Raw genomic sequence first — 18303 nt, 5'->3', positions numbered from 1 at the left:
TACGGAAATACAACTCGCTAAGGACTGAAATAAACAGGAAGCGCAGAGAAGCAAAGACGAAATGGTTGCATGAAAAATGTGAAGAAATCGAGAAAGAAAAGTTTGTGGGAAGGACTGACTCAGCATATAGGAAAGTCAAAACAAGCTTCCGTGAAATTAAAAGCAAGGGTGGTATCATTAACAGTGCAAGGGGAATTCCACTGTTAAATGCAGTGGAGAGAGCGGATATGTGGAAAGAGTACTTTGAAGGCCTATATCAGAGGGAAGATTTGTCTGATGTGACAGAAGAAGAAAAACGAGTTGATTTAGGAGAGATAGGAGATCCAGTATTAGAATCAGAATCTAAGAGAGCTTTGGAGAACTTAAGATCGAATAAGGCAGAAGGAATAGATAATATTCTTCATAATTTATAAAATCATTGGGGGAAGTAGCAACAAAACGACTATTCACGTAGGTGTGTAGAGTGTATGAGTCTGGCGACACACCATCTGACTTTCGGAAAAATATCATCTACACAATTCGGAAGAATGTAAGAGCTAACAATTGCGAGAATTATCGCACAATCAGCTTCCCAGCTCATGCATCTAAGTCGCTGACAAGAATAATATACAGAAGAATGGAGAAGAACATTGAGGGTGTGTTAGACAACGATCAATTTAATTTAGGAAAGGTAAAGGCACCAGAGAGGCTATTCTGCCGTTGAAGTTGGTAATGGAAGCAAGACCAAAGAAAAATCAAGACACGTTCGTAGGATTTGTCGACCTGGAAAGAGCGTTCGACAATGTAAAATGGTTCAAGATGTTCGAAATACTCAGAAAAATAGGGGTAAGCTAAAGGGGGAGACGGGTAATACAGAATGTGTACAAGAGCCAAGAGGGACTAATAAGAATGAACGACCAAGAACGAAGTGCTCGGATTAAAAAGGATGTAAGACAGGGATATAGTCTTTTACCACTACTTTTCAATCTGCACGTCCAAGAAGCAATGATGGAAATAAAACAAAGGTTCAGGAGTACAATTAAAAGTCAACGTGAAAGGATATCAATGATACGATTCGCTGATGAAATTGCTATCGTGAGTGAAAGTGAAGAAGAATTGCATGACATGCTGAATGGAATGAATAGTCTAATGAGTAAAGAATAGTAACTGAAAGTAAATCGAAGAAAGACGAAGGTAATTAGAAGTAGCAGAAATGAGAACAACAAGAAAGTGTACATCAGGACTGATGGTCACGAAGTAGATGAAGTTAAGGAATTCTGCAACCTAGACAGCAAAATACCTAGTGACAGATGGAGCAAGGAGGGCATCAAAAGCATACTACCACTCGCAAGAAGGGCGTTCCTGGCCAAAAGAAGTCTAGTAGTATCAAATATTGACCTTAATTTGAGGAAGAAATCTCTGAGAATGTACGTTTGGAGCACAACATTGTATGGTATTGAAACATGGATTTTGGGAAAACCGGAACAGAGGAGAATCAAAGAAAGATGTGGTGTTACAGGCGAATGTCGAAAATTAGGTGGAATGACAATGAAAGGAATGAGGAGGTTCAGCACAGATTCGAAGAGCAAAGGAATATGTGGAAAACACTGACAAGAAGAAGGGACAAGCTGATAGGACATCTGTTGAGACATCAGAGGATAACTTCCATGGTACTAGAGGGAGCTCTAGAGGGCAAAAACTGTAGAGGAAGGCAGAGATTGGAATACATCCAGCAAATAAATGAGGACCTAGGTTGCATGTGCTGCTCAGAGGGATTCGGGGCGGATCGCATCAAACTAGTCAGAAGACTGATGAATAAAAAAAAATCCATCAGTGTGCAAAACTTAAGGGCGAAAGTAACTTTCGCATGATTTGTCACTGCCGAGTAACATGGCTCGACGAAACTTGGACCGTACACAGAAAGAACCGCTACAGTAAGTGTATAATACAGAAGGTAAGCAAAAGAAATACTCAATGGGACGAACAGAAATGACACTCTTAATCAAATAGAATTAGTATATTGAAGCCAAGGTGGTACATGATTGTCCCCTGGGCATTGCAAACGACGGGACTTGGTTCTTAATAGGGCGTGTGTTATCAACACGGACGGCAATGCATACTACGAGGGTAGTCCCAAAAGTAAGGTCTCCTATTTTTTTATAAGTACAGAACTCTGTTTGTGTGGCAATTGGTCACACTGTTATGAAGAGTGCTTCACGCACTATGTATGAACATGCGCACGGCGCGCTGAGGCGCTCAGTCTTGGCTTGACAGCCATTGAGAATGGAGCCCCCATTGGATGTTACCGCCAAGAGCGAATTGCATGCAGTTATTCGGTTTTTGAACCGAAAGGGCACTGCGCCAATGGAAATCCATCGCCAATTGACGGAAATGTATGGTGAGTCGTGAATGGATGTCAAAAATGTGCGAAAGTGGTGTAGAGAGTTTGCAGCTGGTCGGGCCGAAATTCACGACGAACGGGAGACTGTCAATTTCTGAGATAGTGTTGAAGGGTGAGCAAAGCACGCGTGAAGATCGGCGGATCAACCTGGATGATCTCTGCACGTTGGTTCCCGAGGTTTCCCAAAACGCCGCACACAGAATTTTAACGGAAGCATTGAACTACCGGAAGGTGTGCGCAAGATGGGTGCCACGCATGCTGACTGAGGACCACATGCGGCAATGAGTTGATGCTTCCCGCGCATTTCTTCACCACCTTGCAGCCGAACAGGACAACTTTCTGGACTCAATTGTCACGGGTGACGAAACCTGGGCATACCACTTTACACCTGAGACCAAGCAACAATCACGCCAGTGGCGGCATCCTTCTTCGCCAAAGCCGCGGAAATTCAAACAAACACAGTCAGCCGGAAAAATCATAACAACTGTTTCTTGGGATCGGAAAGCGGTGTTGTTGGTCGACTTTATGCCCACTAGGACCACAATTAACGCTGACTGGTACTGTGAGACTCTGAAAAAACTCAAACTACGAGGTGAAAGAAAAGGTTCGTAACTTTCTGAACAGCACGGCGGCGAGCTGGGCACACAAAAACTGCCACAGCGTCTACAAAAATGCATCGACAGAAATCGTGATTATGTCGAAAAATAGCTAAATGTTCAAGCTGTAAACTGATAAACAGGTCTATGTACTTATAAAAATATAGGAGATCTAACTTTTGGGATTACCCTCGTACGTAAACGTACTCGAATGCTGAAGGTTACTGAGGAATTCTTATGGTAGGGCGTTCCATTTCTCCGGCAGTGCTGTTGAGGACTACCAGATGGACGCTGGTGCATGTGGAGGTGGTGCAATACGTTTCGTTAACGCATCCCACAAGTGCTCAGTGGGATTTAAGTAAGCGGAGCGGGCAGGCTAGTCCATTCGCCGACTAGCCTCTCGTTCCAAGAGCACCTCCCTTGCGCAGTTCGATGCGGTCGCTCATTGTCATTTATAAAAATGAATTCAAGGCCGAATGTACCTGAGGAAGACGTACAGTGTGACAATAACGCTGACAGGCGAGTGTACTGTGCTCAAAGATTTGGAGGCCAGTGCAGCCAAGCAACACTATGACCCCCTACAACCTAACACTTAGACCATCAAAACGATTATTCACACCAATGTTCCTGTGTCCATTATTTGTTCCCAACTCTCGTTATATGAGAGAACGTCCAGCACAGTCGAACATGATGAGTTTGATGGTCCGGCTGCTATGATGTGGGGAGTCACAGTATTACACGGTACAGTCACCAGTCAACGTTATCTTGACAGTGTACAGTTCCCCGAACCGCGCGACCGCTACGGTCACAGGTTCGTATCCTGCCTCGGGCATGGATGTGTGTGATGTCCTTAGGTTAGTTAGCTTTAAGTAGTTGTAAGTTCTAGGGGACTGATGACCTCAGAAGTTGAGTCCCATAGTGCTCAGAGCCATTTTTTTTTTTTTTTGTACAGTTCCCCATATGCGTCTTCGTGTACACGGTTCAAAATGGTTCAAATGGCTCTGAGCACTACGGGACTTAACTTCTGAGATCATCAGTCCCCTAGAACTTAGAACTACTTAAACCTAACTAACCTAAGGACATCACACACATCCATGCCCGAGGCAGGATTCGAACCTGCTACCGTAGAGGTCGCACGGTTCCAGACTGTAGCGCCTAGAACCGCTTGGCCCCCCCGACCGGCCGTGTACACGGACCTGTCTTCATTTCTATGGGTGGTAATGAGCGGTCGCATCGAAATGCGCACTTGGACGAGTCCTTGGAACGAGAGCACATTCGATGAATGGACTAGGCTATCAGTTACTCCGACTACAATGGTGTCGAGCACATGTGGGACCCGTTGGGGAGACGTACTGCAGCTCGTCCACATGTACCAGCGACCATCAAGCAGTTGTCAACAGCGCTGATGGAGGAATGGAACACCCCACCACAAGAACTCCTTACTAAGCTCCTGGTCAGCACAGGAGAATGTTGCAGAGCACACACAGCTGTCCGTGCTGATCGTATATCGTATTAAGAACCATGTTCTGCCATTTGTAATGTTCAAGGGATCATCATGAATCGCAGTTGTTTCCATGACATTGTTGGCCATGAATATAAATGTCATATCTGTTGGTCTCTCTGCGCATTTCTACCTGTGCTGGCTTACGCCTTTGCCAGCACACCGGTCGGCACTAGGAAGCACTGTATAGCAGGCGATGAACCAAGAGCTCCTATGACAAGAGAAGACAAAGACACGCCCCCAGGCTACGCGCCGATAACGCCCCCTGGGCAGCGTGGACATAGGCAGCCGCCGCCGGCCGAGCCGTCTCAATCTCTCAATCTCAGTTTCTCAATACGTCGCATCGGGACTCAGTTCGCATTGCACCTCAATATGTCGCAGTGTACTCTAGTCTTCCACGGTGATAGTCATCGCCTCACACCTTAGGTAGCTGTGAGGGAACGTAAGTCATTGTTTATAGTAGTGATGTGGGCACGAACAAGATTCAAGGATTAGTACGTATTATTTGATGGTTGTTAACCCCAGAACTTCAGACTGGACATCATTGAAGGTAAGTACTCAATTTGTGAGCCATGTTGCGGCTCGCGTTGGTGTCGTTGGTAGGTTGGCATAGTGTAATAGGAATAGTGGCGTCTCGTTTTCTTCTTGTGTTTACTGGCGCCACGACGTTTGCTAGCGTTGTCTGCCCGCGAGTGGCAGCAGCAGCGGTTATCAATATCTAGTATGGTGGTACCATCTTTGGAGGGACGTCAAGTGTTTTCCGGGGCGGGGTGTATGGATAGTTCGGTTGGAACGGAGTAGCGGTGAGGTCTGACAGTGCGAGGACATGCTGGGACCACTGGTGGCATGCAAGCACTGTCAGATCGAGGGGCTGTAGTTGCGAGGGTGACAGCCTCGTTCTCTACCGGACCCAAGACGTTTGAGTTAAGTGAACATTAACCCAGCAGTGAAACCTCCACTGTTTTGAGATCACGCCATTTGTTCGCGCATTGCTGCTCGCAGAGTCGCTGGGAGTGGAGTGTTTGGAGTTGGCGAAATTAATTAGCCATCCTCCACCTTTTATTATTAATCATTGAATACCTTGTGTTTATTGATGAAGTTCAACCAGCGGTATTTTTCTGCCTAGTGGCTGCTAACGCCCCAGTTACCTACCCTGGAGGTTAGCGTATTTTCGTGGCAGTGTACCTTTCCTCATCTTGCCGCTGCTGTCCGGTAAGGCATCTAGTTCGACAGCCTCCTTGATAGTGGTTTGGATATTTGTTTCTTTTGGAGTACTTTGGTCGTAGTGGGGCCTCCTGCTTCTGGATGTTCTAAACACTGGATTCAGAAGAGGCAGTGAAGTCCGCCGGTTCCGCCTTGCCTGGGTTATTCCATCGTTGTGTTCGTTATCAGACGTTAGGTAGGTGTTGCAGGAGTGTTGGCCGGTGTTTAAACGGTCACTAGTTTGAGTTGCCATCCGTTTAAGTGAATACAACTCTTGGCTGTCCGTCTCATTGTTTACGAAGTTGAGCGACTGTCCTAGGTCGATTCTTGGAGCACTGTCTGAGGCCCACTTCTCTCTTGATTTGGTCAGATTGTGATGATTGTCAATAAGGCCTTCAGCCGTGAATGCAATAAGTCTTAAGTGTTTTAATTAGATATTGTCTCTTAATATGACTGTTCTTTTTTATAATAATTTAGTAAGAATTTTCTATCTAGGAATTCAGCTGTCAAATTGGTTTGAGCAATTACTGTTGGGGAATTAAGCTGACAAATAATTTGATTTTCTTGTCAGTAAGTCCTTCAGCTGTGAATGCAATTTGTCTTAAGAATTTTTAATCAGATATTGTCTCTTAATATGATTGTCCCTTTTTTATAATATTTTAGTAACAATTTGCTATATATGGCTTCAGCCTTCAGAATGTTTTTGTGTTATTACTATTGGGGCCTTCAGCCGACAAATAATTTGAATTTCTGGTCAATAAGGCCTTCAGCCGTGACTGCAATTTGTTTAAAGTATTTCTGATTAGATATTGTCTTAACAGTCAAATTTGATAATTATTTATTATTGTCAACGTTATATGCAAATGGTTCCAAATAAAGTGTACGTGATTTGAAAATAAACTGAGCAACCAACGGTAACTAAGTAACGCCCTGGCCACACCGAAATCTGCCCCCCTAAGTCCCATGTTTCAATTTGTTCCTGTAATAAAGTGTATTTTAACCTTGTGTGGATTTTGTGTTGTAGTGAGAGGAAACCGGCCACCCACCTATCATACCACCCTCTCCTCATCCAGCATGGAACCACAAAACATTACAAGAGCCACAGCACTATCAGTTACCCTTTGTACTGTAATGTAGTAGTTCTTTCTGTGTATGGTCCAAGCTATGTTTCTCGGGGGTGACACATCATGCGAAAGTTACTTTCGTTCTTTGCACACCAGCTTAGCTTTAATCCAAGAGCAGGGCGTTACATAATGGATATTTGGAGGTCTTATGGACTTTTACCGAAAGTTGTTCTATCTGTGCTCGTTACTGAGCCGGAAAGGGTAGGGGTTGGGAGGAGGGAGAAGCATGTGGTCAAGGAGGAAGGGTAATGGTAGTGGTACAGGAAGTACCTTCCACGAGAAACCGTAAGGTAGCTTTCGGCGAATATGACTCCTTCATTGAAGTGAGACATACCCATTAGCACTGAAGGCGCTCGCCACAAATTTCGTGCGTTATTGCCGTACGCTGGCCATATTAGTCTGGCAGCAGTGACTAGCGACAAGGCCGGAGCGCTCCGAGGTGCGTGGCTTGGGCTCGGGGCGACCTCGAGCTGCAGCGGCAGGAGCAGACGGTCGGCCAGTGTGAGAGCGAACCTTGGCACGGATAGCGGCAGCGGCGGCGCTGCAGACGGCGTGCAGACGCCGGAGGACGGCCGGGGACAGCGCCCACTCACGTCTGGCTGACGCTGAAGACAGCCCCCCCCCCCCAGCCCAGGGTTCAGAGAGGGACAACATCCTGAGAGTCACCCTCTCCGGAAATATGCCCCATTGCTTGAATAAATACAGCGACCAACTACTTTTGTGTAGCTTCAATTATGCCAAAACGCGTTTCGTGTTTCACCCATTTCAGCTAGCGTAATACATACACAACTTCGTCACCACAGCGCTTTTATCGACTGCAGTTTTAGCGCTGCAGCTACCCTCTGCAAAATATCAACTCGTTTAGTACCCTTAGTACATACGATAGGATGTCTAAAAGAAACCAAACCAATTTTTTCGAGGGCAGATTTTTCGTAGTACCCCGTTTCGCTGCTAGGAGCAGTAAAACATTCTATAGAGAGCATATACAGGGTGGTCCATTGATAGTGACTGGGCAAAATATCTCACGAAATAAGCATCAAACGAAAAAACTACAGAGATCGAAACTCGTCTAGCTTGAAGGGGGAAACCAGGTGGTGCTATGGTTGGCCCGCTAGATGGCGCTGCCATAGGTCAAACGGCTATCAACTGCGTTTGTTAAAATAGGAATCCCCATTTTTATTACATACTCGTGTAGTACGTAAAGAAATATGAATGTTTTAGCTGGACCACTTTTTTCGCTTTGTGATAGATGGCGCTGTAATAGTCACAAACGTATAAGTACGTGGTATCACGTAACATTCCGCCAGTGCGGACGGTATTTGCTTCGTGATACATTACCCGTGTTAAAATGGACCGTTTACCAATTGCGGAAAAGGTCGATATCGTGTTGATGTATGGCTCTTGTGATCAAAATGTCCAACGGGCGTGTCCTATGTGTGCTGCTCGGTATCCTCGACGACATCATCCAAGTGTCCGGACCGCTCGCCGGATAGTTACGTTATTTAAGGAAACAGGAAGTGTTCAGCCACGTGTGAAACGTCAACCTGGACATGCAACAAATGATGATGCCCAAGTAGGTGTTTTAGCTGCTGTCGCGGCTAACCCGCACTTCAGTAGCAGATAAATTGCGCGAGAATCGGGAATCTCAAAAACGTCGGTGTTGAGAATGCTACATCAACGTCGACTGCACCCGTACCATATTTCTATGCACCAGTAATTGCATGGTGACGACTTTGAACGTCGTGTACAGTTCTGCCACTGGGCACAAGAGAAGTTACGGCAGAATGACAGAATTTCTGCACGCGTCCTATTTAGCGACGAAGCGTCATTTACCAACAGCGGTAACGTAAACCGGCATAATACGCACTATTGGGCAACGGAAAATCCACGATGGCTGTGACAAGTGGAACATCAGCGACCTTGGCGGGTTAATGTATGGTGCGGCATTTTGGGAGGAAGGATAATTGGCCCTCATTTTATCAATGGCAATCTAAATGGTGCAATGTATGCTGATGTCCTACGTAATGTTCTACCGGTGTTACTACAAGATGTTTCACTGCATGACAGAATGGCGATGTACTTCCAACATGATGGATGTCCGGCACATAGATCGCTTGCAGTTGAAGCGGTATTGAATAGCATATTTCATGACAGGTGGATTGGTCGTCGTAGCACCATACCATGGCCCGCACGTCCCCGGATTTCCTTTCTGTGGGGAAAGTTGAAGGATATTTGTTATAGTGATCCACCAACAACGCCTGACAACATGCGTCAGCGCATTGTCAATGCATGTGCTAACATTACGGAAGGCGAACTACTCGCTGTTGAGAGGAATTTCGTTACACGTATTGCCAAATGTACTGAGGTTGACGGACATCATTTTGAGCATTTATTGCATTAATGTGGTTTTTCAGATAATCACGCTGTAAGAGCAAGCGTTCTCAGAAATGATAAGTTCACAAACGTACATGTATCACATTGGAACAACCGAAATAAAATGTTCAAACGTACCTACGTTCTGTATTTTAATTTAAAAAACCTACCTGTTACCAACTGTTCGTCTAAAATTGTGAGCCATATGTTTGTGACTACTACAGCGCCATCTATCACAAAGCGAAAAAAGTGGTCCAACTAAAACATTCATATTTGTTTACGCACTACACGAATATGTAATAAAAACGGAGGTTCCTATTTTAAAAAACGCAGTTGATGTCCGTTTAACCTATGGCAGCGCCATCTAGCGGGCCAGCCATAGCGCCAACTGATTTCCCCCTTCAAGCAAGGCAAGTTTCGTTCTTTGTAGTTTTTTCGTTTGAGGCGTATTTCATGAGATATTTGGCCCGGTCACGATCAACGGACCACCCGGTAGCCGGAAATACTGTCGTCCGCTGGCTACCACAAGACTTGGGTTTGACACTCAAATTCTAGCATGTTATTTAGTACATGATGTTGAGTTTATGGGGCGCTCAACTGGGCGGTTATCAGCGCCAGTACAAAGTTCCAACCTTTACACAGTCCAGTCTCGCCAAGTTCACGAATGACGATGTAATGGTGAGGACAACGCAAACACCCAGCCCCGGGCAGAGAAAATCCCCAACCCGGCCGGGAATCGAACCTGGTACCCCATGATCCAAAGGCAGTTATATAGTGTATGACTACTATACATTCAACGTGGAGCGAATTAAAGCGTGGCGTGAAGCTGTATATTAGCCATTTATTACAACGTTCCAGAAAAAAATAGCGATTTCACAGTGCCCTGCTTGGATACGCATTGTTGAAGTTAGTAGCCTCTAAGATTTATATAATGTTTTCCTTCCCTTTAGATGAGATTCCCTGGCTTTTAGATGAGATAATTGTGGATCTAGAAACTGCCTTATACTAGAAAAATCCAGAAGACATACTTCTGTTACGATGTTTAGAAACAATAAAGAATGAAAGCATGGTAAAACAATTTCACAGTACCGGTAGCTGTTTTTCTGACACGAAACTTCTGTTATTATTGATACACGAATTTTCATGCGATTATTAATTAAACATAAAAAGATTATGATCCGGGATTTGTTAATTAACATTTCAATTCTGTCACTGCAATTATTGACCACAAATGGTATGACCTCTCCTTCTCATCCCCCCTCCCCCCCCTCCCTCCATATTCACTCGACTTTGCTCAGTGCTACATTTTTTTCCCTGGTATGAAAAGAGGTTTGGAAGAAAGGTATTTTGCTGATGTTGCTCAGGTGAAGAAAGAAACGTTGGAGGCACTGCAAGCATCACAAAAGATGCATTTAAACAACGTTTTGAAAAATGAATTAAAGTATTTGACAAGTGTGTCAGTGTAAGTAGAGAGTACTTTGAAGTGGTCTAAGGTTTGTGCTTAAAACGTGAATAAAGAAATTAGAAGAAAGTTTCTTTTGGGTATCCCTCTCGTACGTGTACATGTTGATCAGGATTCATACGCTACAACGTAAGTAGCTACTATCTTCTTACGTTACAGCCTCTTTAGGGCCAGCGGCAGCCCTTTCATCGACTGCATTTTCCTCTTTTATTACTAGAATCTCTTCACCCTTTCTCTTCTTGCTTCCAGATGTTTACTCACTATCTATTCGTTCATTTTTTCTATATCGTCGATCTCCCCGAATCCGACCAATGCTTCCGGACTCAGTTTTCTCTCTAGAACGTAGTGTACGCTGATTTGAAACTTGCTGGAAAATTAAAACTATGTCCCGGACCGCGACTCGAACTTGGGCCTTTATCTTCCGCGGCCAAGTGCTCTCCGAATAAGCTTTCCGAATACGACTCGGCACCGCCTCTTACAGCTCTACTTCCACCAGTACCTCATCTCCTACCTTCCCAACTTCACAGAGGTTCTTCTATATACCTTGCAGGACTATCACTTATGGAAGAGAGGAAAGAAGTTTGGAAGGTAGGATATAACGTACAGGCAGAAGTAGAGCTACGAGGACGGATGGCTCGTAGATCGTGCTTGGATATCTCAGTCAGTTGAGCACTTGCTCGTGAAAGTCAAAGGTCTCAGTTTCGAGTTTTCATCTGATAGGAAATTTCAGTCCTTCTGGAGTCAAACAAACCACTTGCTTCATCCTCATCAAACGTCCGACAAACTTTGCCGTTTCAGTCCGATTTCTCCTGATATCGTCCTCGTGCCCGGGTACAGTTCCTCCACAGGTCTTCGCATTCATCTCTCAGCACTTCTCTTGGAGCCCAATATTTTCCTCGTTGTTTTTTCTTTGTTCTCTAGTTGTTTTGCATCGATTTTTCGTCTTTTTATCGTCTCAGCCGCATACAGCATCGCTTTTCTCACCGTTCCCTTGTAGGGTCTAATCTTTGTTTCGATATATATATCCTTTCTTTTTTGTATACATCTCTGGACATACAGAAGGAGTCATATGTTTTAGTAAATTCCACGTTTACAACCATCTTTATGCTCTTTAAGAGCCTCTTTTCTATTAGTTGTTTCAGGGTAGATATTCGTTCCAAGTATCCTCTTCCATTCCTAATTCCCGGTTTATAGTCTATCTGTTCTTCTAATTTCTTCAGGAGGAGTTTCTACAGCATCGTGTAGCCGACGTCTAGTAGTGATATTTCTCTGTAGTTGTTTGCATCCTTCTTGTCATCCTTATATACTGACATCATGATCGCATTCTTCCACCCTTTTTCTAACTCCTTTGTCCTCCAGATCTGGCAGATAACCTTGATCATGTTGTCTACAGCCTTGTCGCCTCCCCCTTAATCATCTCGGCTCCTATCCCATCTTCTCCATTTGCCTTATTATTCTTTACATCACATATGGCCTGTGCGACCTCATTATGGTTGAAAAGTATGTTTTTCTCTCTGTTGTGTCCGTCCCCAGCTCCAATTAGTCTTCAGGTGGTTTCCAATTCAGTTACGTAAGTACGAAATCAGTTTCTTATGTCGAACTTGAAAGGCTGGTAATTTCTTGTATTCTTTTAGCAGAGTTATTCCAGAACACTTAAATGGTTCGTTATCTCTGATATATTTGCACTTCTCCATCATCCCTGTACGTATATATCATCATCAAGCAAAGATAGCCATCGCCTTATGTGGCATAAGACACTCTTAATGGTGACGGTGCTCAGTGGCTGTGGATACAATTACTTAAAGAAATACACCAAATTCCCAGTCTTTTTCTCGCTTTATTTATGCAGTCACGTTTCAGACTCCCACCTTTCTTGAGTGGAGTGGTACATTTATATCTTCGTTTTTTCGATGCATCTTGAACGCTCCAACTGCCCTGTGGAAAATAAGCACGTTTCACTAGCTGTAGGTCGCCTCATGTCCTTTAGACATTTGAACGACTCTTTTATTGAAATAATGTGGAGCAGTCACTTTACCGGGTATGTATACATTCCTTAGCCGAACTCGTGCAACTACACCTGAAACCTAGGCTTTTTTTCTCAAGCCATCAGTATTTAGACAGACATTCGTCCATAAAATAGCAGTTGTGATTTTACGTTAGATTTAAAACTTGTAATGCCACCTGTAAGACATTTTGTGTTATTGGTAGAGCGATCGAAACTTTTTGTTGCTGCATGTTGAATTCCTTTCCGAGCCATTGGCAGCATTAGTAACTGCCAATAAAGGTCATTTTTTCCTCAACTGTTGTAGGTATGGGCATCAATATTCTTCTCAAATTGTGGTGGATTATTTATGACGAATATCATTAGCAAATGTGTGTATTATGATGGAACAGTTAAAATGTCTAAGCAGTTAAAATGTCTGACTCTTCACAATTTTCTTATACATTCCAAAACAACGTCTCAGTTCAGTTATGTTTATAGGCAAACCGTGAGAGATGCACTTTCTGATTTAAAAAAAAAAATGCTTAATACACAATGTATGCACATTTATGTGTCGTACTGGGTTATCCTGCATTACATACATTGCATACTAAGAAATACTTTTAAATATACCGAGGCATGTATTAAGTTTTAAGTTTATCAACATTAAGTCTATAAACATAACTGACTCCAGAAGTCGTTTCGGAATGTGTAACAAAATATTAACTTAACTTTAGATCCAGTTTCCGATAAAAGTAGGCCACATAGTTCATCCTGCGCTATAAAAGTGCATTAATAAACGTAAGAGTGGTTTTGATATGCGTATAAAGGTGGAAAATGGAAATGAAAATTGCAGAACGAAAGTAAGTGCACGTATCGGTCAAAAGTAAATACACAATTTGGGAAACGTACTAGCTAAACGAATTGTTATATTGCACTGGTAGCTGCAGCGTTCGAAGTGCAGTAGGTAAAAACGTCATGCTGACGAAACTAAAGACATATTACGCCAACTGAAGACGTTAGAAAGCACGGTATAAATAAAGGACATTAAAAATTTCAGGTAAGGACAGCTCGTTTTGAATTGCCGCGAAATAGGGGAGAGAGAGTCGCGAATGTGATATAGGGGTTGGGATGACAATCATTAAAACAAAGGCGTCTTTCGATGCGGCGAGATATTTTCACGAAATTTCGATGGCCACTTTCTCTTCCAGATGCGAAAATATTTCGTTACCGTCACCTACGTAGAGAGAAATGATCGCAGTAATAAAGTAAGGGAGATCAGAGCTCGCACGGAAAGATTATGTGATCGGTTTTCCCCACACTCCTTTAGATAGTGATAGTAGATAAATAGTCTGAGGTGGTTCGATGAACACTCTGCCATGCACTTACGTCAGTGATCGTAAGAGACAGTCGATAATTAGATTCTGGGCTAAATTACGAAGGCGTGCTGAAAAGTAATGCCTCCGAAATTTTTGTGTGAAAACTAGCAAAACTTTTAAAATAAAACAGATTTTACTAACTTTCTACATCTTTCATCTTCATATCTCCATATTTATTTCACATCATAGTCAAATTGGTGGCGAACACTGTAAGTAGGCTGTTTATGTTTTCTTATTGGCAACGTTACGTAGCGCTCTGTATGAAAATCACTGGCTGTGCTGTGTGCAGTCTGTGGCTAGTTTGCATTGTTGTCTGCCATTGTAGTGTTGGGCAGCGGCAGCTGGATGTGAACAGCACGTAGCGTTGCGCAGTTGGAGGTGAGCCGCCAGCAGTGGTGGATGTGGGGACAGAGATGGCGGAGTTTTGAAATTTGTAATGCTGGATATACTATTAAGGTAAATACATTGTTTGTTCTCTATCAAAATCTTTCATTTTGCTAACTATGCCTATCAGTAGTTAGTGCCTTCCGTAGTTTGAATTTTTTATTTAGCTGGCAGTAGTGGCGCTCGCTGTATTGCAGTAGTTCGAGTAACCAAGATTTTTGTGAGGTAAGCGATTTGTGAAACGCATAGGTTAATGTTAGTCAGGGCCATTCTTTTGTAGGGATTTCTGAAAGTCAGATTGCGTTGCGCTAAAAATATTGTGTGTCAGTTTAAGGACAGTCTTGTATAATTTTTCTAAGGGGATGTTTCAACACGTCTTTCCCAATGAGAGAGCAGTTTGTTGATACCGTAACATAAGAATATACGTTGACGGATCTGTGAAGTTTGGAAGGTAGGAGACGAAGTACTGGCGGAATTAAAGCTGTGAGGACTGCTCTTGAGTCGTGCTTGGGTAGCTCAGATGGTAGACTACTTGCTCGCGAAAGGCAAAGGTCCCGAGTTCGAGTCTCGGTCCGGCACACAGTTTTAATATGCCAGGAAGTTTCATTATCCTTACAAATTCACTACTGTTGAAATAAAAGTATTCAAATGAAAACAGCCAGAATTTTACTGGTCCGATCTATATAAATTCCACGATCTACACAGTAACTGACCCACAAATATTCGGGAGTTACTACATTGAGTCGTTCAGTGGCCTTCTAAAAACTCATCGAAATACTCCAGGAAGGTTCATGAAAAACGACACACGTTGTTTTTGTACGGCATGAAAGTTCACATGCAAATAACTTTCAAAAAAATTCACTTAAAATTATCAGATTTTCACTAACATGTTTAAATCCATAACAGCTTTATGATTATGGTAAAAGAATCGAAAGAACTAATGATTCCCTTCATATGAGCCGAAATGTGTGTGGAGTGGTTCCACATGTTCTGCACAATAATACAGTTCAAGAGCATCCCTCAAAACACTGAACTGCCGTACAAAGCTCTACATTAAGCACGGGAAATACTTAATTCGCTATAGCTGATGATTTGGGCAACCAATCGGAAAAGCTTCAGCTCTCAAATACTCGTGGTAACTCCCAACTCATCTAACAGGATTACAGAAAGCAAATTATGAAAGAAACTCTGATTTTCTGAAACCAAATTTGAATTAAATAAAACAAAGTATGAATTATCAATAGAAAATAATTGTTAACTGTTTTAACATCTAACTTTTCTTCTGACTGCTTGTATACAAAAAGCATGCACGCTGGACAGATATGACTTGAGCTCATGATTGCACAGGAATTTTCCCTCGCATCTTTTACATATTTTTAATAACATAATACATCTACATTTTACGTATGTTCTACATACACTCTCTAACCCATTATGCAACATTTACACAATAAAACGTAACCAAATAATAATTTTAAAGTGATTTATTTTACATCGTCAGGCTATTGTAACAAAAAAAATAAAATTCTAGAAGAACAATTTCTGTGCACTGAATCATTTTAGTTATAGTTTCAGATGAGATCACCAGTGAATACATTACAATCGCTAGCTCGGTTCTGCAGTACCAGAAAACTTATTACGGGTATTAGATAAAATTTGTATCTCCAAAAGTAATAAAATGTGATTTTTAGAGTATAGTTGTAATATCAATACAAATCTGTATATGGAATATGAAAAAGATCGAAAAAAATTTAATACCGCTTCTTTAAATTCGTATGGAGTGTGAAAATTAGCATCGATGGTATGCTGGGTCGATTCACTGTTAAAGAGCACAGTGATAGCTACACGGATGCGAGAATTAAAAAAAAGCTACTCTGCCTCCCCTCTACAGGCGAAGACAACTCTAACATCGTTTATTTCACTGCAAGGAATAAAGACTTGGAATAATCTGCTACAGTTACAACACTGTGTCATGTCCCCGCTCGATATATAGCTGAAATTAATGAAACACTTTCGGAATTTTTATCTTTACAGTCATCTCGAGAGTCTATAGTTGTAGGCTGAAAATTGCGAACGTTTGACACTGTGGAAGAGATGACAGGGAATTGGTCGTATAAGCTAGTTTCAAACTGAAAATGATAACTACATGCTCACATGGGAATTGAGACGGATGGCGAACCACTGGTATTTGCAGGTTGACAAACATCTGTTTTCCTGTCTGAAGTTTGGTTTCTTGTGTTGGATCTTGTCGATCAATAGCTGATGCGTGTGTGTTATTGGAAGCTTTCGATGTCTTCGTATTATGTCCTCTGGTTCCGTAAGGGAAGAAGGGATTCTAACTCCATATGTTCAAACAACGATTTCAAAATTGTCGAAGGAGAATATCAATCTCTACGCAAGTTCATTGATAAAGATTTCCAGTGTCAGGTTACGCTTGAGCTATATGGAGAAATTATATTCACGATCACCCAAGGGAACCCCTGTCCTACTCACGCAGTTGTATGTGGTACGTTCAAGGTCGCCGAGACAACCTTCCTCCCCCGAGGTCAACAAGATTCCAGGATTTGAACTCCTCCCCCCCCCCTTCCCTCATAAGCTCCCTCGCTCCAGACCTGCCATTATACCTAAGGCACTGATGATTATGATCTCAGTCCAGTTATTAGAGTCCACAAACATTTATGTGGTACATTCGAAGCCACCCTCTTACAAACCCCCTGGACAAATAAGAATCAAGCTTCCACCAAACCCTTCCTCATCCTTTATACTAGAGCAATTGCGTGGGCAATGTCAGTCTTGTTGTGTGTACTACAGGAAGAGGGTTAGGGTTGTTTGGAATCAGCATGTGGGAATCTGTTACAAACAATCATAATAACAAATTAGTTTTATAATTATGCCAATGAGTGGGTTTCCTCATTCGAGATCTGGACCGTCCATTAGCAGCAACAGCAGCAATCAAATTTTTAAAAAATGGTGGTAAATGTTACAAAGTAAGACGCTTTGTCAATACATTGTTTGCATAATTTAAAGACATCACGGCATATTATCCAAAAATTGCGGTGAATATTAACGTAAGGTAATATGATATTATAAATTAATGACGTCACGGTATATTACGCAAAATATCTTTAAATTTTAACGTAACTTGTGGCGTAAGACATTTTGCAAACACAGCATACGACTGTGGCGCAGATGAGTAACATAATGTAGTGACGTCACGGAATATTTGCAAAATGGTGGAATAATTTGTAAAAATTGCCGAGTAAGGTGGAAGACTGAAGCATATTCATAGCAAAGCATGACATTGTTTCTAAATTTTATTATTGTGTGTAATTAGAAGTTTTTGCAAAAAACTATCGGGCTATCGACTGCTCTAGGCGATATTGAATGTCCATCACCTTGGTAAGGTCCTTTAAACGTGAGCAGCAATGGCGCCATGTGATTACAAAGACGATTTTACCAGATTCACCTATACGTGGACCATATCTTATCAGCAACAGGTATATCAGAAGAAATTTAACGACAGATTCATCCCTGCTAGCACCTTCGGCAAGCTCACTGACTGCGGGCAACACCATTCGGACTCAAGCTCTGCCAGCGCTCCCAGAAAGAATGAAAAGAGTAAGAAGACTTGCAATTACGTGTCACCAACCACAACACGATATTTAAACAAATAAAGTATTGCTACAACGCTGCTTTATTAGTGTGTGACATCACTATAAGACTCGCAAATAAATGTAAATGTCGTGTGACTAGGGCCACCTGTCGGGTAGACAGTTCGCCGGGTGCAAGTCTTTCTATTTCACGCCACTTGCGCGACTTGCGCGTCGATGGGGATGAAATGGTGATGATCAGGACAACACAACACCAAATTCCCGAGCGGAGAAAATCTCCCACCCAGCCAAGATTCGAACCCGGGCCCT

Source organism: Schistocerca cancellata, chromosome 5, assembly GCF_023864275.1.
Source record: "Schistocerca cancellata isolate TAMUIC-IGC-003103 chromosome 5, iqSchCanc2.1, whole genome shotgun sequence".
Classification (NCBI taxonomy): Eukaryota; Metazoa; Arthropoda; class Insecta; order Orthoptera; family Acrididae; genus Schistocerca; species Schistocerca cancellata.
Note: the sequence above shows the minus strand (reverse complement) of the source record.